Source organism: Teleopsis dalmanni, chromosome 2 (genome assembly GCF_002237135.1).
Source record: "Teleopsis dalmanni isolate 2A chromosome 2, ASM223713v2, whole genome shotgun sequence".
NCBI classification, from domain to species: domain Eukaryota; kingdom Metazoa; phylum Arthropoda; class Insecta; order Diptera; family Diopsidae; genus Teleopsis; species Teleopsis dalmanni.
In genome coordinates, this window is record NC_051847.1 from 77578157 (window position 1) to 77601582 (window position 23426).

The following is a 23426-nucleotide window of genomic DNA, read 5'->3' on the forward strand; positions in this document are numbered from 1 at the left end:
AAAAATTCGATTAGAAAATCTTTATAGAGGATTAACTTTATACGGTATCAGCACGGATCAACAGGTCTCTACGTGACTGGCGAGCACCCAGATTAAGCTAAACCAACTTATTATAAGTAAATGATAAATAAATATCTTAAATAAGTATAATCTGGACTTTGTCCAATGCGAAGCTTCGATAAATTTCTAAAAATATAACAACAATTACTTAAAGCATTAAACATCACTATAACTACAATTTTTCTTGCAACTAAAACATTATCCCCGTTCTGTTCCTATGAACGCCGTAATCAATTAGTAGTTTAAATCACATTATAAAAAATTTACCACATATCAATGTTAATTTTAATATGTTAGCAATGATAATAATTAATGTAATAATTCGATTGCACATGTTTTTAGTGAGCTCACAATACACTCCATTTTATTTATTATTTTTTCAGAAACCGCGTTCATGCTATGTCCACATTGATAAAAATTGCTGCGTTCAGAGATAAGTCGGAAGTGATAAGACTATGTCAGTGAAGGCAATAGAACTTAATAAAAAAAAAATTAACATTTTAAAAATAATAGAGATGAAAAAACAAAACTGAAACAACTTTGTTTATAACACGATTCGTTGGTGTCATTTATTATCATTCATAAAATGGTACAAATGAAGTTTTTAATTTGAACATACAACTATATTTTGTGAAGTGTACCATTATAAATAAGTTCGTAACTAATTATATGTGTAATAAGCGTGATAGAACAATTTAAAAAAAAACTTATTTGCTAACATCAATCATTTATTTGAATACAATTTTTAAACACATACTTTTTCCTAATAAATAGTATAAATTATTATAATACAAATAGTAGTAATAGTTCAAAATTAAAAATGTGGTATGATTTATAAAAAGATTTATAAATATTCAAAATATTTTGACTATGCATACATATTCAAAAGTAACCCAATAAGAAAAATATGTATTATTGTTTAACAGCAAATCTACCAGACATAAAGAAAAAGAAGCACAATAAACCGGTAATGCAACCAGTTCATTCATAAGAGGATCTATCCAACCACTTCAGAGATATATCAAAATGTATATTGTAGAATCTATGCAAACGAAATTACTTTATACTTCTAAGTTCCGAATTTCTAATGTTTTTTGAGCAGAAATTCATTCTCTTCTGTAAGCAGTCGAATCACGACACAACAATGACATCTAGACAGCTATTAAAGCGTTAAATCCAATAGCTTTAAATCGAAAATCAGTCCTCTATTGGTACAAATCTCTAAAGCTAATTGTGTTATTTACCTGTTAGTGCATAGTAAAGAAACTATATCGCAAGCTACTAAAAATATAACCGAACCACTTTTTACAGGTAAAACAATAGATTAATACTTTTAGAACGAGTAGATAGCTTACAGTCAAAAATGTGTTTCTTAGGGATATAGACAATCGATATAACGATTGTCTGCGAAACGGCATACTGAAGAAACTATATCGCCGGGTATCAAAAAAAAATCTAATCACTTTTTACAGGAAAAACAACAGATTGATACTTTTGTAGTGGATACATACACTTAACAAATTAGAACATATGAATAGTTGAAACATGAACATGATATATATATATATATACATATATATATGAAACATGATATATAAATAGTTTAGTTAGTTTAGAACATATAAACAGTGAAAACAGTAATCAATGTTAAGAAAAGAGAAGCAAATAAAAAAATAAAGTCTTTCTTTTGATTCTGTTGGAATCGTTTCTCGTTTTATTTGCAAACTTTTAAAACGACTAGAAAACTTAATAGTCAAAAATGTGTTTCTTAAGAATATAGACAATCGATGTAATCGCAGAACGGCATACTGAACAAACTATATCACGGTCTACTAAAAAGATAACCAAACCACTTCTTACAGAAAAATTAACAGATCTATACTTTTAGAACGAATAGAAAGCTTATAGTCAAAAATGTATTTCTGAAAAATACAGACAATCAATATAGACAATTTACTACGTGACATAAAAATTCACTTGCCCCTGCCTTACACATCGACATTTCTTAAGAAGAATAGTTATTTGAAATCAAAAAATTATATTTAGGTCCATTTTTTGTGTTCCTCCATTCATTTTGCAAGAAAAAATACATAAAACTACTTATAAAAAAAATTACGATATTCTTACGATATTTTTAAACAAAGAAAATGACTACTGATAGCAGCAGGTTTTTTATCATACTTCCAGAATTTATTATCATATTGGCCCCTGTTATCATAAATCCCAAGATAACTGAATTTATTGTCATTAAATTTTAATGAAAATAAAAGGGCAATTTTAAATTTCCTTGAATATACAAATAAATCTACACCTGTAGAGAGTACGTCTAAGGTTAATAGTCAAAATGCGTTTAATAGATTCATTGTATCTCGGTTCTCTCTTGACAGATTGCAAATAACTTAAAATAGACTTTATTTACTATAGTTTAGAGACTATATTATTACCAATTTAATTCAGTTTATTTCTTAATAAAGCTAAAAACAAAGTAAACTAAAACAGATTTTCTTCAATAATTTGAATACCATATTACTGAAATGAATATAAGTCAATAGAAATTGCATATTTATAGATTAATCTAATACCTCTACTTCTAGTTTCTTTAGTGTGTTCTTCATTTTAAATTTAAACTTAATTTATAGATTTAATATATAAAATAAATTAATCAGCATATATTGAGTTTGGCGCGACACACTCGAACATGTCATATTTCAATCTTATCTATATATAAGCAAAGATGCCGGCTTAGGTCTCATATAAAAATTATCTATATAAATTTATTATATATTTTATTATTTATGGTAATTTCAAGCCTCATGCTTATTATGAAATAATATATTTAAAACACGTGGTTAGAAGATTTTTAAATCGAAAAAAGATTTTTCATTTATATTTTTATGCAATATATTAATTTATGAGTATATATAAATTAAAAGATAATTAAATTTAAAATAAATTTAAACAATTTTATTACAAAATAAATTGGTGAACCTAAATTAATCACATACCTATTCATTTTTACAGGAAATTGATATCAAAAACTTGCAGATATTTTTGTTATCAGTTGCTTTGATTAGCACAGAAACAATACAGAATAACGTGGAAACCACATTTATTTTTAGGGCATTTTACTATATATTATAGTTTTAATAATCTATACAGTAGTAGTATAAATTACGACTATTAGACAAAATATTGCAAGTAACAAAATTATCTAAAAATTCTTAAATAAAAAAAAAATATAAAGACACACAAACCTATTTTGAGATAGAATGGAAATAAAGAAACAAGAAAAAAAGATATATAGATAGAAAGAAGAATAAGACATTTATTTTTAGGGCATTTTACTATATATTATAGTTTTAATAATCTATACAGTAGTAGTATAAATTACGACTATTAGACAAAATATTGCAAGTAATAAAATTATCTAAAAATTCTTAAATAACAAAAAAAAATATAAAGAGGCACATAACTATTTTGAGATAGATTGGAAATAAAGAAACGAGAAAAAAAGATAAATAGATAGAAACAAGAATAAGATTAATAGAAAGTGATATAATTAGAAATTTTATATAGATCTTAATGCAAATGAAACTTCGAATTTTCCAGTCAAATAAGTTGATGTCCCATTTGGTAGCAATCAGGCGATCGAATAATATCGCAAGGACCGAATTTGAGAGGACGCGGGTGTTAACTTATAGTTTAAATAAGCGGAATTATTTCGAGTACATGCTGGATAACGACTCAATACCGCTTAAATGGCAAGTAAGAACCGAAGTACTGACATTGAACTACAATACATTACAAACAACAACAGTGACTGCGCCCTGTAAAATATGAGAAAAAAATAGGATACCATCCACTTTCTGACCAATGCTGTCTAATATTGCAAGGATAAAATAAGGTACGTTCTAAATAACATACTTTATATGAAAAATGAAAAATGTAGACTTTTAAAGTTGCATGGTTAAACGAGATATACTTTTACAAAAGCAGTATTTTCACAGAGCTTTTCCTATATATAGATTTCTAGAATTCTTAACCTTCTTTTAAACATTTAAAAAGAGTTTTCTTCACTACAAAAACAATTTATATATAATAATAAATGACCACTTGAGATAATAATATACTTTGTGTGAAAATTAGGGAGTTTTAAAATTGCACAGTTAAAACAGATGTCCTTTTAGCAGTGCTTACACTGTATAAATATTTTTTAAATTCTTAACTTAATTTTAAAGATTTAAAAAGAGCTTCCTGCACTATAAATACAATATATATATTCAATAACTATTAGAAATACAGAAAAGCTTTGTATGAGTGAATTTTTTTATTTTTAATAGATCTATAACTTTTAGGAAGACAGTTTTTATGTAAAATTAAATAGGTCGGAGATATAAGCAATCAAAGATGAATTTTATGGAAAAAATCGTTATTTTCCAATCTTTGAGGCTCTTGGTGCAACATTTCCACTTATCCAATTGAACTAAAATTTCACACAGATTATTTTTTTAGTAAAATGAACCGATCTAGGGGTGCCACGGGCAATTTTCCGACTTTCGAAAATTAAAGGCACCCTAATATATACATAGCATAGTATAAAGGAACTTAGTTTGTATAAAAACTGAAAACTGGGAACTTTTAAATTTGCATGGTTAGACGAGATAGCCTTTTCTGAAAACGTCTTTTAATAGATGTTTTCTTGTAACAAAACTTATAGAATTCTGAACTCATTTTAAAACAATTTTCAATATTTAAATTGGTTTTTTTTTTATATAATAATTTTCCGTTTAAAACAATATACTTTGTAAAAATTAAAACTGGAAACTTTTAAAATAACATGAATAAAACAGAAACCCTTTTTTTTGAGAATGTTCCTTCAATAAAACTCATACTCTATAAAGATTTTTCGGATTCTTAACTTATTTTAAAAATATTTTAAAAGAGCTCACTACACTGCAAATACAATATAGAAAATCAAGTTTCAGTCAGCATGCTTTCACTACCAAAATAATATTTTTTTATTATACTTTTGGTTTTTTTCTTATAACCTGAATATTTATCTATTTTTACGAATTTATTTATTATATTTCGCTTTAGAGGTAAGTTAAATAAAAAAAAAAGCGATATAAAGATAAAATTAAGAAAATGTTTATAAATTTGTTGCAAGATCACTCAAATTTTATACCACTTCTATACTGCGCTCCTCTAACTCTCTAACGCTTTTGTTCAACAAATCATTCCATGACAAACACAAAGTTTCTTCTATTGAAGTTTTACAAGTATGCGAACATGTTACCTAGCCCACATTTCTGCAATATAAAGATACAGATACAATTGAGCACACACATTACACATTGCATGAACGAAGTATCGCTAGTATCGCTAGTAGCAGATAAAGTAGCAGATACGAACTTGACATTATATCAGCACTATGGGAACTGATATCCGTAATAATGGTTCGCTCGCTATTTGCAAGAAAATTTCAAAATATGTAAATTATTAATTTTAATTGCAATTTATTCTCGAATAATTAAATCAAAATTCTCCAACTAGGGAAATGTATTATATATATAATGTAATATTTTATTAATGTAGACGAGAAACCAAACCGACCGATTGTAATGGCAAACGCTTTCTTTTTATATCTTAGCATTATTTAGTTTTTTTGTTTTTTTGTTTTTTTTTTCTGTAAAGTAGCACGAAAATGTGTCAAAAGAATGTTAAAATATAAAGTATCTAAAACCGGATAGGAGCCGGTACAATGGACAAGTGTGGTACGTTTTCGTTTGCGTTTATTGAATCCAAATAGTTTCGTAGCTTATTGAACTCTTTTTTTCGTTAACCATATTTTCTTTGGCATGACGCAAACAAAAAAATATACATACATATAAGTCTATATATAAAAAAAAAATGTTATAAAAAAAATAAGTAAAGTATATAACATAAAACGCAGTTATAAAAATGTAAATCAAGAATTAAAAACCTTTAATAAAAAAACACACACACACACACTGTGAAACAGTCTTGACTTATTTAAATAAAACGTTTCTGTTTTTCAGGTTGAATTAAGAAATAAAACAACAAATAAAACAACAAATAAACACAATTCGTAGACGTGTCACAAAAATTAAATATTTTTTGTTAATTTTTTAAATTTTTTTTTCCTATACCATTTCTTGTTATTATAAAGAAATGTTTTCACAATGAAAACTGCAGATAAAATTCAACCTGTTGACGTCGCATAATTTTGCAAATATTGATAAACGAATCAGTAAAATGCCAAGAAAATATAAAACGAGAAATTTATTAACAATATGCAAAATTATAAGCCATAATCAGCGTTTTGGTACAAAAAAAAAGTAGGATTTTATTATGATAATAAATTTATAATATATAAAATTAATTAAAAAACTAAAGCACAATTCAAAAATTCCAAAAAACAAGTTTTTGGCACAAAAAAAGGAAAAAACAATCAAATCTATATAGAAATTATTGAACTTTTTGCTTACCTAAGGCTAAAAGCACTACTAGTTTTATAGAGAGTTCATAATATTTCATACTAATCGAAATAATAACCAAACTTGTTGAACACAATAAGAAATGCACTTGATATCTGAACCACATGCTTTCTTCAAAACAAACTTCATATGTACATTGAGAGAATAACGTATAACTAATAAAGAAACAAGTAAAAAGTAACATTTCTTAGACTTTAACGACACTACTGTACCCTACACACATTTCTAGCTTTGGACAGTAACGCTAAAGCAGCAACAATTGCTATGCAGAATGAACTGCATAGGAAAATGGAAACCATACTAAGGACAATCTACCATTCACAGCGCAATTCTGGCAACGATCTTTCAGCGATCTTAGTTACATTACTAATCCAATTAATAAAAGAGCTTTCGACAATAAAGCTAAAGCAGCAGCAAGCAGAAAGAACTGCATAGAAAACTAGAAACCATACTAAGGACAATCTACCATTCATAGCGAAATTCTGACAACGATCTTTCAGCGATCTTAGTTACATTTCTAATCCAATTAATAAAAGAACTTTCGACTGTAAAGCTAAAGCAGCAGCAATCAGAATGAACTGCATAGGAAAATGGAAACCATACTAAGGACAATCTACCATTCACAGCGCAATTCTGACAACGATCTTTCAGCGATCTTAGTTGCATTACTAATCCAGTTAATAAAAGAGCTTTCGACAATGCACTACATAGAAAACTAGAAACCATACTAAGGACAATCTATCATTCACAGCGCAATTCTCGCAACGATCTCTCGGCTTACCACACTCAAAAATCTTACAAAAGATCATTCGAAATATCTTTCTATTTTCTGACAGCGGTCGTTTGCAAGACTGAAAGTTGTTTTCGGAGATCTGCTATTGATCAGACTTTTCAAATTTCAAAAATTTTTGTAATTTGAATCAATAAATTAAAATTATAATAATAATTTCACACAAAAAAGATATGGTCGCTTGTATAGGTAACACTTTAATTGCCTAATCCTGTATATCTGCTAAGCTACATTATAAAGACAATTTTTCTTTCTACCTTGGAGGATATGCATATAATACATACATATATACAGCAAGTAATAATTATGGAACCTTTTTGAAATCTAATTGAATACTTTTTTTTTCTTTACTTGGAACTTACTTTCACCAACACCTTACCTTATAAATTACTATATAATATTATTATTATATAAACAAAAACAACCTATTATTCTATTATAGAATTCAAATAGTAACTCTATTCTTATTGTTGTTGTAATATATGTAAAAAATCTGCCACAATCTTATATAAACATAAATAACTTATTATTCTATTATAGAATTCAAATAGTGGCTTGTGATATATGTAAAAATGTGTTTCATAGTATTTATTTATTTACTGAAGAATATAAATAACATCAACGAATCTCAATTAAATTCTAGATTTATATAATTTTTATTTCGTTAGGGTGAAAACTAGGTCAAACTCTTTTCTTTTTTCTTCTAAGTTAACAACTATATCATAATAAATTGCTTTATAAAAAATATATATACATATCCAAGTATTGCAGTTATGTCCTAAATACTAATGGAGGTGGAGGAAAAATGTTAACGTTATTAACTAAACCCTGAAAAAATTTAATAAAGCTACTTGTATATCATTTCAACAATAAAATATTTTTAAAATTCTAATTTAATTTAATTATTAATGTTTTAAAAATAAAAATAAAAATGAAGTTCTAAAATTAAAACCTGATTTTATATGCAATAAAAAATTAATAAAAAGTACAATAAATGTTTATAAAAAATTTTAAATTTTAAAGCAACTTCAAACTTACTGTACTGTAAAATCCAAAAAAGTCCGGCCTATTTAGTTTTTACTGTGATAAAATCCAGTTTGATAACTTGGCGTGTCTGTTTCTGAAAAAAAAAAACGAGACGGAAAAAAAGAAATTAATTTTTTTATTAAACACACATTACTTTTTTTTAATACTAACATATTTACATTGTAATGATTATTAATTAATATTAAATCACATTTAATTTATATGCATATATAAATGTGTATATAAAACTATTCTTCTATATAATAAAATAAATAAAAAGAATTTTAATAAAAAAAAAATAATAAAAAAAATTTTAAAAATTTATAAAAAATTATCATTTTTGTGAATTATATATAATAAAAATAAAAAAAATCGTATTAAAAAAAGAAATAGTACTTAAAATAAAAAAAATAATATAAAACATAAAAAGAATACTTTAAATAATAAAAAGAATAAAAAAATAAAAAACTAAAAAATAAAATAAAAAAAAATATAAAAAAAACAATTATGAAATAAAAAATAAAAATAATAAAATAAAAAATGAAAATAATAAAATAAAAAATAAAAATAATGAAATAAAAAATAAACATAATAAAATAAAAAATAAAAATATATAGATAAAATAACAAAATAAAACTTAATAAAAATATAAAAAAATAAATTAAAAAAATAAATTTAAAAAATAAATAAAAAAAACAAAATGAAACAGATAATAATAACCATAATATACCAAATATATTAAATAAAATTTTAGTTTTACAAAAAAAACTACTAAGATTATAAGTTGAATTCCTTGAATTCTATATTGGACCGATTTACGTTACTAATAAATCATTGGTCGATATCACAAACTGGGTAGAAGGAAATTATAATATTATTAATATATATATGACATATCTGTATATATTTTTATGTTATTGATTTGTTTTTTATATTCTTATAATATAATTTAAATTAAAATAAATTTTAACATTTTTTTTTTAATATTGTGCATAAATTTACAATTATTAATTTTTCATCATAAGAGCTCAAAATAATTTTTAAATATAATTTTTAATTATCTGAAACCAATATTACAGTTTAACTTTCATTATATCATAATAGAATAACGTTTGAATAAACCTTAGTATCATTGATAGTAAGACTTCTCATTTATATTTAAAAAAATTCTATATCAAATCGTGACAATGTAACTGTAAAATATTGTATTTTATATTTTAAAAATTATATCAAAAGATATACTGATAAAAAAGGAACCGAATTTTCAAAATAGAAATCACTGTCGAGACGTTAAATTATTATTAAAAGAAGCACACTAAAATGAAAACATAATACATAAATATATATACGAATATTTTCTAGAAATGACCATTTAGTCTTAACCATAAGTCTTAATGCAATTAGCTATGGTATTTTGAAAAAATTTTTTCACTAAGCGGTGTATGAATATAGCTTAGTTATAAAATAACGGATTGTAATGTTGGAAAATTACCGACTAGAACAAACTATCTTCAATCAATGTAAAATGTTAAAAACTTTAAACCTCGATATCTCAAGAAGTAAGCTAAATCGGCATAAAGTACAGTGGAAAAAATTGTTTAATGTTGTTAGTTTCATTTTTATACTAAACAATATTAATTAAATGATTTTATATTGAAACGAAAAATTGTTTTTGTTGGCATTTCTGTTAATTAATAGCGCCATCTGACATTCAGTTTATTTACATCTATACTGCTTCAGTAGTGGTGAAGTAATCCTGGTTACAAATTTATTCTAAGTTATTCCACTTATAATTTTTGAATCTTCAATCGACAAAGCATTTATGCACCATAACATTTTGGTAAGATATACGTCTATAAATATAATACCAAAACAAGTTAACAATGTTCTTGAGTTTGACAGCACTATAACGGTTTCTAGAGTAACGCGATTTTTTGACGACTTTAAGTAAAAACGACTCTTCTGAGTATATAACATACTTTGCTAACATAACATAGCATAATTCTGAAGATATCGAATTTGAGAGGTGCAAATTTTAATATAAATAGCACAAATCGTCATTTGTCGCTTGTTTTTGTAAATAATTTAAAAGTTTACTGCGGTCTAAAGTCTTTCAAAATATTTAAAAGCTTTTTTTCTCTATGTAATTGTTTTTTTTTTCAGTTAATACGCTTCAAAAGATATTCCAAAAAAAACACTTTGTCTCTGTACTTGCTAAACTAAATAGAACACACTTAAAAAAATTGGTTCTTGATTTTTAAAAAGACTTTATTATACTTAACTCGAATATATAAAATCAAGGTCATAATACACTTTGACCTAATAATTTAATAGTTTTTGAATATGTTCAATTAAATTGTCGATCACAATTTTAATTTATAATTCTTATCAGCCATACTCATATTATATTAACATTTTAAAAATTTAAATGCAAAAAACCTTATCACTCTATCTTATCTTTCAATTTATTGTAATCATCATTCTACTGGTACGATATAATTTATATATTATAAACCTCAAATCGTCAACCGAACATTGAGAATATTATAATTCTAAGTAGAAAAGCAATTTCAAAAAAATTGACGAATCTCTTTCAAAGAGAATAATTGTCTAAATCAGTTATTATATTTAAGATTGTATTGTGTTAAGCAAACAATATTAAAAGTTAAGTAAAAATATTAGAGTTTAAAGGGACGATACTTATTCAAAGATATGGTTCGTTTACTTTCATTATGAAAATTTGGATGGGAAGACACGCTCCTTTTCAGTTCACTGAATCACCGAAAAAGTGCATTAAATTATGGACAATTCAGGCGTAGTGCTCCGCTCTGTTGGGAGCTGGTATCCTGTTTATTACTTTGGACAAAATCACAATAATCTCAACATCACTAAGTCCCTAAAGAATTTATGCAATACTGTTTTAAATCATTTGATGAAAATGGATTTAAAAAAAATTAATTCCTTTTTTAAACATCTCTAGTCTAGAGAATAAAAAATATAAAACATTTCCATATAGGAATTGCTTTGGAAATGAAATAAATTCAATGAAAACTATGAAAAGTGAGTCAAGTTCATACTATTTTTTTTAAAAACACTATAGATCTTACAAAAATCAGAAGAAACGATGATAAAGTCAATACTAATAACAAGAATACTGAGGGTTTTCATTTGATTTCTATTTTCAACACTTTGTGCAGTACAGCAAGCAATTAAATAAAAAGACTGTAAGGTTTAAAAATCTTAATATATACTTGAATAAATATTAAGATTTAATATATATTCTAATATACATTATCAGAGGTCTGTACAAATGAATTATTTTACATTGTTTTTATAAGAAATCATTTTGCATAAATACTATGAAAGTATAATCACTGATGTAATAAAAATTAAATTATTATACTTCCAACAGAAATAGACACAAAATCAACTAAAAAATTAACTTATAGATATTGAATCTATCTATTGCTTTAATAACTTTTTGATTTTAATATATAACTAGAATTTAAAAAATGTAATATAGTTATTTACTACAGTTTAATACTACAATCAAATCCGAAAGACAAATAAACTTTATGAAGAAATAAATTTAATTAAAATCTTTCGTAGCTGTTCACACCGCTCTAAATGAAGTAAATCCCTTTGTTTGCTTAGATTTGGAAAAAATTGATTTAATGTTTGGAATATTTTAATAAAAAAAATGATGTTTTATTTTTAAAAGAATTGACGTTTAGAGTTCAGAGACACTAAACATTTATAAATATTGAAGAAAAGCAATCATAAATTATATTAACATCAGATAAACAATGATTATGTGTATATTATTATAATAACATGAAAGTGGGAACGTTTCTATAGTGGAAAAAGACAGTGGTTTATAATTGTTGAAACTATCAATTCCCGAATGTATATGTTTTAAAAAATAAATGTCACATTTTCTTTATCTTACAACAATTCTAATCAGAAATTTACTTTTTACAGAGTTAACTTCATTTACAATATATGAAGCAAGTGATAAATGCAATTCTCATTTTTTTTTGACACTTCAAATTTACTTACGTGCAGTAATGACAATGAACTTCTGTCTGAACATGCTATTAGTTTTTAATTTGATTTTTAAAATTATCAATCATTCTAATAGAGACATTTTTTCCAATTTCAATTCTTCGAAGTCTTTTAGAATTTAATTAAATATTCTAAGAATTTATCGAATACTACAATATTTTCGTATCACTATTGAAATAAAAACAAAATTCAGTTAAGACATTTAATTTAAAAGAAAAAAATTTGTTCTGGAGATATTTAAAATAGGTAAAAATAAATGAAGTGTAAACAAAACTAGAAATTTGTGTACAACTAACTTTGAATATCTTTCTGCTTCATTAACACTCCCTTACTCAATTGACATAATTTTTTATGTATCAATTTATAAAATGTGTTTAAGCACGCTACACTGAAGAGCAGACTCTGTTTGAAGAACTCGAAATATTTACAAACAAATACATGAATAAATATTAATTTCCATTAAATATTTAAAAGTAAAATCATGAGGAAATATTATCCAAAGATATTTTAGTTTTAGTTTTTTAAAATTATTCAACTTGAAACTAAATTTTTCTTTTCATAACAAATTGATAGAAATAATACTTAAATAGAAAAAAGAATAGAAAAAAATAAATAGAAAAAAATTAATAGAAAAAAATAAATAGAAAAAAATAAATAGAAAAAAAATGGATAAAATTAAATACAAAAATAGAAAAATAGAAAATATAAAAAAAAAGGACAAAATACATAAATTATAGAAAAAAATAAATAAAACCTAAAATAGAAAAATATTGAAAAAAAAGGAAAAAAAAATTAATAGAAGAAATAAAAAAAATTATTAGAAGAAATAAAAAAAATTAATAGAAAAAATTAAAAAAAATTTAATAGAAAAAATAAAAACAAATTAATAGAAAAAATAAACAAAAATTAATAGAAAAAATAAAAAAAAATTAATAGAAAAATTAAAAAAAAATTAATAGAAGAAACAAAAAAAAATTAATAGAAAAAATAAAAAAAATTAATAGAAAAAATAAAATAAATTAATAGAAAAAATAAAAAAAAATTAATAGAAAAAATAAAAACAATTAAAAATCCTTTATTGCTGTTTCATTAAAAAATTCTATATTTCGACTATAATGAGTTTCTTTTCTATATGATGAGTCATCATCAGGAGTATGGTCTAATAAAAAATAATAAAAATTATTAACATCTATTATAGTTGTTCAGTTGTCTATTGTCCATATTGCACTGTGTAATACTCCAGATGCTGAATCTCAAAGAGAGTTGAAATATAGAATTTTTTAATTGATATTGATATTCAGATGTCTGAGTTGGTGAATCAGCACCTTTACTCTATTTTATCTGTGGACAGTTTTAAGTCACACTAAGAATAATTGAATACGGGGCTTTATAATATGATGGATCTGATGTCTTTGTATCTGCCTGTGTTTATCAAATTTCGCTGTATTTTTAGGATGCTGAGAGTTGGATTAATGTGACTGTCAATTATATTGAACAGTTTCAGAGCACGATCTTTAATGTATTTTCCGACTGAATCGACTCTCAGATCTCTGTGGATATCCGCTCCTCTTACGTACCATGTGGCGTTAACCAGTTTTCTTAAGGCAATATTTTGCCGTCTTTGAAGAATTTTTAAAGAATTTTTTTATAAAACAATAATAAAGGATTTTTAATTTTATTCAAATAGAAGCGACCTTTAGCCAGCTAATAAATAAACAATAAAATCATTATAGAATTCAGGCCGATAAACAAATTTAAAGTTAAATAGAAAAAAATAAAATAAAATTGATAAAAAAAATTAAATTGATAGAAAAAAAATAATAAAATTGATAGAAAAAAAATAATACAATTGATAGAAAAAAATAATAAAATTAATATAATTAACAAATATTACAATTATGAAAAAAAAAAACCGGTGACTTCTTGGTAACAGTTTGTTTTTTTGTTATTACTTTCAACTGGACTAGTTATACATATCATATAAAAAGTTAAAATATTCGGAAATGTATCTAAATGAATATTGACACACAAACACACATAAAGCGACACATAGATACTGAGGCATGTTACCTGAACAAACAACTAAAATAAACTACATAAAATATGTAAAAACAAAAAAATCAAGAAATTCGTCGTATGGGCGCAGACAGACAGTGAAAGAAGTAGAGAATTTTACTTTGGTCTTTATGTGGCCGTCCATTGTTTTTGTTTGTTTTCTAAGAAATATAAAGTTATACATATATTTATATATATGTATCAGGTGAAAGGTTTAAATAGAAAAATTTATTTATCTATAGTTATGTACATTTGTTTTACATTAAATAAACACGAATTTTGTGTTGTGCATTTGCGGTTCGGCACAAGTGAAAATCAATTCAAATTTTGAATAATCGCATTCGTACTTCAAAAATGAGTTAACTGTTTCAAATCGATAAGTGGAGTATTTCAAGGTTTTATGGAATAAGTACTTGTTTTTGCATATATACAATACTTATTTATATAAATATATTTGACATGACATTAAGATCACAATGGATTATTTATAAAAACAAGTAAGTAAGATAGTTTCAACAGCACGTAGTTTGAAGATGTTTATTGATCTATTTAAGAAGTGAATATTTCGGAAATTTAAACAAACGGTTGTTCACAGATACTTTTCACAATAGGAAAATTCAAAATTTGTTAAATATTCCTCTCTGAACAAAAGAAAACTCTAAATGTTATGAAATGTTGCCATAAATGTTTTATATATAATATTAAAATTGTAATTCTGATTGGACACTGATTGGATCGCAAAATTCACTAATTATATCCACAATATCAGGTAACAAGCTGAATAACCAAGCTAGTAATAGTGCAACATATCACTAGTAACATAACATAACATATCACTAGTAATAGTGATATTCTATAGATTTGAACATGCGAATATAACATATCGCAATAAGTGTTATGAAACATCTGATCACCAACTGTGATGCACTAGGTCACAGAACACACAATATTTTAAGTGCATACCAACTAGACCTTCAAAAACTCCCTTCGTATATGCTGGTTCGATTCCTCAAGATACCTCGTACTTAATGTTTAAATACAAAGCGGTGCACAATAGATCAAGCTGGTTCCAGTCCATAAAGACCTTAGTCTAAACCATTACCATTACCAACATATCGCAGCTGTGTTCTGCTTGGGGAATAAATAAATTTTAGCACTTGCTTCTCTAACTATGTTACCAAGTTAGTTACTCGTGATCTTGTAGAACACAATTATGATATAAGTTATATCCAAACTCTTAGATTGTAGTAATAAATACGTCTTTGAAAAATTTTTTAAATTGTCGTTGTAGCTCATGTACTTCTCCAGGTTTTGGCATAAACTGCTTTCAATTCACGTTTCTTACAAACGAAGAAATAATGAACGGCGCTTGATTAACGATGCCGATCATATTATAATGTTTAAACAACAATATTATATATATCAAACACATAACACTTGTAGACTTGGTTCTATCACTACGAAATCAAATTTTTTCTTTTTTAATTGAAAAGTTATGGGACTGTTATAAGCACTACAAACTCTGGCATCTAACTTACTAGAAATAAATTTTTATAGCCATGAATCAATATTGAAAAGCTAACATCATATATAGCGATTAATATCAGCCTAACCATCGTTTAAAAAAATATATATCATGCAAAAACCACACATGAAAACGCAAGACATACTGTGTAATAAATCAAATCCTAAACGTTTGTAATATAAACTCAACGTTCAAATACTAGTGTATTATTCAAATTGCAGTTCCGACATGAATAATTACTTTTATATAGACAATAAAAGTACAAGTAAATAAGAATTATAATAAATATTATACCCATTGCAAATACTTGTCTACTTTATAATTCTCATTTACTTTATTTATTTGTATACATAAATTTTTAAAGTTTGTTAAATGCTCGGTTATATCATGATAGGAAAAAACATTAAAGCGACAGTTTAGTATAATAAACATAAATTATTTTATTTTAAATTTAAAGAAACAATTAGTTTGAACTGTGCTATAACGATTTGAGCTGATGCTTAGGATGCCTTTTGAGTTAATACTTTGCAGTAATTCCAACAGGCACTTCTTCGTCCGTAGATAAGGACATGTTTTAGCGGGTTAAAGTCCCGCAGTGACTTAACCTTTTTATGCTTTGGAGTCCTTGAAAAACAAAACCTAAACTAAATAACTTATTAACAGCTACATACCAAAGTTAACAGAATAAATGTCTATTGACACTATCCTAAACATCTTTTGACACAAAAATATATGTAACAGATTTCCATGAAAATACACACCACTACGAAACGTTTCGAGTAATACAAATATCGTATTGGTACCCAGGGTATATTTCATATTAAATTTTGTACTTCTCACAATTAGATTACCATATAAATTTTACGTTTAACAAGAATAATATTAAATGTTGTGGTAATTAGTTGTGTTAATGGTTTGTAGAATTCAGAACATTGGCAGAAACATAACATATCTTTCTGTACTATTGGTACTCTGAAGCAATCAATTCAAACCATGTTTTAGACATCAAAAATGTAACTGAGATTACATTTACTTAAAAACATGGAATTGTTATTGGAAAATAAGACTGGAGACATAGGTTAAGTATATTTTGTTACCCTAGGGAAAAATTCTTTCCATTTTTATTAGAAAAAATTGGTAGTATGCAGTGCAACTGGTTTCTAGAACACATTAATGTAATATAGTTATTATAAAAACAGAATTTAATTCTAAACAAATTAATTCCTATTTCAAGAAATCGGTTTGAAATTTTGCGTTTTCAATGAAAAGTTAAATTTTACATAAATTATTAAAAGTAAAATAAGGCGCTCTAAAGTTCACTATAGCACTGTGTGCTATATTTTTAGGTTATTTACCTATAAATAGAATTGAATCACAAACAAAGCTAAAAGGACTAATAGCTAGTACTAAAAATTATTTTATAAGTAACTATTATAAATAAATAGATAACAAATCTATTTGACATGTACGCATATAGAATATCTGTACTCGTATTTATATAATATATTACAACAGGGCTGTCCAAAGCGCGGCCCGCGGCATGACTCAAACTTTCTTTTGGTGACTGGTAAAACTACATTGTTTTATTTTTATGATATACCAAACAAAAGAAGTTCAATTAATAAATTAATTAAACCAAATTTAACATTATAACCGATTTTTATTTTTGTCGAGAACAACTATGAACGTATGTATCTGTTTCTGCGGCCCTCCAATCTGTACAATGATTTGCATTGACCCGTGATCGCATCTGGTCTGGACAGCCCTGTATTACAACATCATCTGATTCCAGGAACTCTGTGTACTCACATACACGTACCATTACACTACAATGTCAAGAGGAGCTTATACAGTGGACAATACAAAGGGTAAATAATATGAAATAAAACTGCATTAGAAGTAGTAATTGTATAAAACTTTATAAAGTCAAAATTTGTATTATTTGAGAATTACAACCCTCAACACGTAAACAAAACAATTTTCTAACTTATATAGAATAATTTATTTTTGTTTCCAGAAAAACGTGTTACACAGTGATTGGAATAGAATTAACTGCGATCGTGATCTTCAATATTTATCATAAAACACAACAAATACCATGATAAGCTTAATCTACTGTTTTATAATACATAGACTGAAGACTGTTAAATATGTATTTTTAAAATAAATAATTTATTGTAATTAAAAGCAAAACTACTAAATGTTTAAAAAAAATTTAATTATTTAATACTGAGTAAATAATTTTATCGTCAATATATGTATATTCTGTAGCTATGAATTAAGTACAAAAGCTGGGTATACATCTGGATACATTTATCATAAAACAAAAGGAATGAGATAAATAAAATAAAAATGTCAATAATTCTGATGACTTGTTTTATTTATTAATAATTGTTACTCTATTTTCATGACATTTAATGCTTTAGAAGCACACTATCCCACATTACTTGCAGTTGACACTGGACTGAAATCGATTCAAAAATTGCTTCTCTCAACATTTGTTTTTTTTTTTTTTTTTGAAGTAAAGTCAGTAGGCCTTGGATGATATGTGTGTTACGAGTATTCCCCACATTTTTTATGTATTGACACCGAAGTCAAAAATGGGCTTATATTAAATTAAGTGCGTTGAAAGTTTTTTATTAATTGTGTATTAATTTATATAATACGAAGATTATGACAAACAAATAATATATAATAAAACACTTATTACAAAATTATAAATATAAAAAACTGATATTAGTTTTTAAGCGATCTGATTGTCTTCTATATCGTAGTATTAAAAATTAGGCCCAAATAATTGAAGTTTAAAACACTAGTTTTAATTAATTTAATAACATATTACAAGAATTACAAAAGACTTACGAAGAACAAAACATATAGATGAAACAATAGTGTTATAAATTATCCTCGTATGGTATACATTTTTTCCCAGATTTACCAATCTAAGATTAAAATTGCACTAAAAATGAATCTGGAATGTAAAAATTATTCCAGACTTTATTATTCCAATCGAAAACGCCATTAGTATTCTTAATATGACCGTCCATCACAAAGAAATCTTGAGACTGGCTTAGATCCCAGACCTGTTCTATTGTTATAAAATATTAACTTCTAATACTTCTATATACTTCTAAGTGTACATTACACGAAACAGTTTGACATAATAAACCTGCATCGAATTCTTTATTTTTATTAAGAATCTCTAAGATAAGAGCTTAATTTTCTTCGGAATATTTATAGAACAAAAAATTATTAATATCATTAATATCATATCATTGAAATTCAATGGAATATTTATAGAACAAGATAGACACAACAATAGGTAACTTCATTCCAAAGTCACTGATATCACTTATTTGTAGATATTTTAATCAAATACATACAATTTAAGATGAATAAAAAATAATACAAATTTCAAATCTGTAGTAAAAGAAATTAGAAAAAAGTGCTAGCTAACTGCACTATATTAAAAAGCAACATATTTTAAACATATTCACACTTTATGCTAATAATCAGTACATCTTTAATAAATACGCAAATTTACTGATAATGAGCGTTTCAAGAATTTCTAACACAAACTCTAGACCTAATACGGCCACAAACAAAGTAGGCAGCTAGATAGTAATTCAAATGAAACCCCCTAACATCATACACTTAAGTACTTACATTGCACATTGACTGTACTCATTTTAAAGGATGCTAACTAGTAGATATTTTTATGTTTCAATGAAATATAATGAAAACTAAAAGTGTCATCTAAATGTGCACTAAAAATACGGGATAATGAAAATTAAAAGAAAGTGCTAGCTAACTGCATTAAAAACAAAAATTATTGTTTAAAAATTCTGAAGATGTTTAATGTTAGGAAAAACATACAAATCTTTTATATAATCAGACACACCTTAATTTCGCAAAAATCTTAATTTCAACTTCGTTTCAGTGAAATTAAGTTTTAAGGTTAGAACGAAATTAAGGAAAATTGCTTTAATTTCGTTGAAACGAGGGTGAAATTAAGGGACATTTCAAATACAACTATGCGTAAAATAAATTTTCAGCAAAAGATAAGTTGAGATAACGAAAAAGTGACATTTTTTTTAATAAATGTCAGTGACAGTTGACTTTAATAAAACCGGGAGATTTTTAAATTTGAACATAGAGAAAAAACTGTAACTGTTATTAATTTAAAATAGAGTAAAAAATAATAATTCACGTACATGAATTCCATTAAAGCTAATAAAACTACTATATGCCATCCTTTATGGTAATAATAATCAATATTAAAAATTTCCCAGATAAAAATGGTGTTTATAGAATGTAATTTTTAACCTTCGATTTGTAAACAAAAAACATATGATTTCCTTAATTTGTGACAGTATGAACACTTTCGAAATTAACTTAATTTCATTTTTAAGAAATTAAGGAAATTTGGCTGTCTGAACATAGCATTAGTAGAGTCAAGGAGAAAATAAATTAACAAATGACATACTCACAAATAATTTTATATTTCATGCTATCCAACAACGAACATTTTTTGTATAGTGAATATATTTCAGCGATATTTTAACTAAACAATTAAAATAACATTCGCTCAATCTACTACCATAAGACTAACAAAATAATAATAAAAATAAATACGTATAAGAACTCAAGTTGGCTTATGCATTAGAATATGAGATGAGATGGGCGACATCATGGGTGATAAGGCTGTATTTAGGGTACACGTTGAAAATTGATGCATTTATGCGTGACAAGTAATTGTTAAGCATATGGGTATATCCTGAGCTCAATTGAGCATACAGAGTACTTGCTGCACGCGGATGTCGTTGTTTTCTCCGGGAGGCATTAGGCAGAGGTCTGTTGAGAACTATATTGTTATGTTGTTATGCAATCGTGAACTCAAAGAGGATATTGCATATGTGTTGAAGACTGTTAATTCACGTTTGCATTCGACGTCACCTAAAGCAGCAGATTTGGATGAAGAGACTCTGAGCCCGCTGCGTTGAGGGCTGTTAATTTACGTTTGCATTTGATGTCGCCTATAGCAACAGGTTTGGATGAAGAGACTAAAGTGATTCACATGACAACTGATATGAATTCCATGAATAGGGCAATAATTCAAACACAGTATGACGTTTTCAATTAACGACATAATTACTTTAGTAAATTAGCCAAGTTAAGCACTGACTGTATGCATAAATAGTTAAAGAAGTTTACATCACAATTGAAAGGGGAATCAATTTAATAGAGGAATTCGTATATTGTGTAATATTTTCAATTCAAGATGTAATTACTTTAGTTAGTTAGATTCAGCTATTGCTCAATTAGCTGAATCTACTCTAGTCACTTGTCTAGACCAAGGCAATTTACTTTACAGTTGATATGAATTTTATTTAGTATGACAATTCATATGTAGTACGATATTTTCAATTAAGTAAGCTTTAGTAAATAGGTTAAGTTGAGCACTAACTATTTGCATGACTAGACCAAAGGAATTTGCTTTACAATTGATATGATTTCTATACAGTTTTAGCTAAGCTGAACACTGACTGTTTGCATAACTAAACCATAGAAATTTATGATATATTTATAAATATTTAGTTTTAAACATAAATACATTATTATTTAATGTTTTTAAAATGTTTTAAAGAAATGCGATTAAGCAGCAAATTGTTTAAATTATGTCATTAATATTTTAAGTAAATACATATATTTTAAATTTTAAATAGGAAACAATTAATAAACACTAGTTGGCTTGCAGACCTGATAACAGAATTGAGAGCAGAAATCCTAATGGCACTAAGCTTTTTAAGACGATTAGGAGCGAGCACTTCACCTTTGGAAATAGAAGATTTACCAAAGCAAAATGCAGGGCGAATAACTGCACTAACGTGACTTCGACATGCATAACAAACCTCTTGAATGGTTTTATGTAGGATTTTTTTACGTTTGATTGGTCCACTTTAAAATAGATTCGTAAGAGCTGATGTACTAATTTCACTGTGATAATAAAATTTAAATTTAAACGTTAATTTGTTGTTGGTTGCCAGTTTTATGCATATTAAGGCAGCACGTTTGGAATATTTAATTAATTATTATATATTGCTGAGCCAACTAATAATGTAAATTTTTATGTTATCCAGAAAAACCCGAGTTCAAACACCTTTTTTTTAGTTAATAAAATTTTAAATTTTTTATTTTTGTGTTATTTTTTATCTTCTTGGCATATTTGAAAGTGGAATTTTTTATTTTTAATGAAATAGTTTGAGACTAAAAGTCTTCTTTTTTTTGGAGTTCATGGCATGTGAAATAAATTTAAGCAGTTGCGTTTTTAAACTTACAAGCATGGATGAATGCATAAATTATTTGTCTAGAAATAATTTATTAAGATATACATAAACATATATATTATTACTATATAAATATAGTTATATGTACATATGGTTATTAAATTTTATACATTTTAATAAAAAGAATTGAATTGAATGGAATAAGAAACCATTTTGGTTTATTCAGGAACACTTGAACACATACGTTCGAGTGCTCAGTTCATCCCACATGCAACAACAACAATGTGGGAAGGGAAATGTCAACGTCCAATTCACGAATATTAAATGAACTAAAAAAAATCTTCATTCAGCCTCTGAACAATTAATGAAAATAGTACAAATTTTATTTAAAAATTTTAAAAATTCAATTAATGCATTTTAACTTATATATCGTATATATATATATATATATATATGTTAAAAATATTTGTCAAAATATGAAACATATTGCTGCTAAAAACCGGGTATAAAATAATAGCATCGACTTCGCACCACCCGCAGCATCATCCTTTCACTCTCTTCCTGTTATCAAAAATATGCATACATGTATGTATGTACATATGTGGAGTTGCAGGAAAGAAAATTACTAATATATGCAATTGACTTCCATATAACATTTAAAATTCGTTCGCACTTTATTTGAATGGTACACTTAATTTATAAAGAAATTATTAATAAAATTCAGAATTGTTAATTAGATTTAGTTAAAAACTTGTTCATAAAAGAAAAACGTGTTTTCTAGCACCACCACGTCCACCGCATTTGTAGTCGTAGCTTTTTTTATAATTCTTTTCTACTTTGCACAATGCGGCGGCCTCATTTCTCTTCGTTCATACATTAAATTGTAAATTTATGCACTTTTTTATATATGAATACAGTTTATACATATTTGTTTAAAAACTATTATTTATTTAAAAACTAATTTTAAAACAATTTTAAATACTTTTAAATTTAATATATTTTAAATATATAAATTCACACGGATATGCGACTAACCCGACTTCCAAGTGTTAAATGATAAATACTCTCTTCTCTTAAGCGATTCATAGCCAACGTAAGCA

General features: G+C 25.7%; 1 protein-coding gene across 1 annotated transcript in view; it reads right to left on the minus strand.

Moving 5' to 3' along the window:
• LOC119677379 (vigilin-like) overlaps positions 1-23426 on the minus strand; it is a 30927-nt gene extending 7501 nt beyond the window's left edge. The window contains exons 1-2 of the mRNA XM_038088702.1: positions 23362-23426; positions 8407-8488 (exon numbers count right to left, since the gene is read on the minus strand). The gene's annotated coding sequence lies outside the window, so the exon portion shown is untranslated. The remainder of the gene's footprint in view (positions 1-8406; positions 8489-23361) is intronic.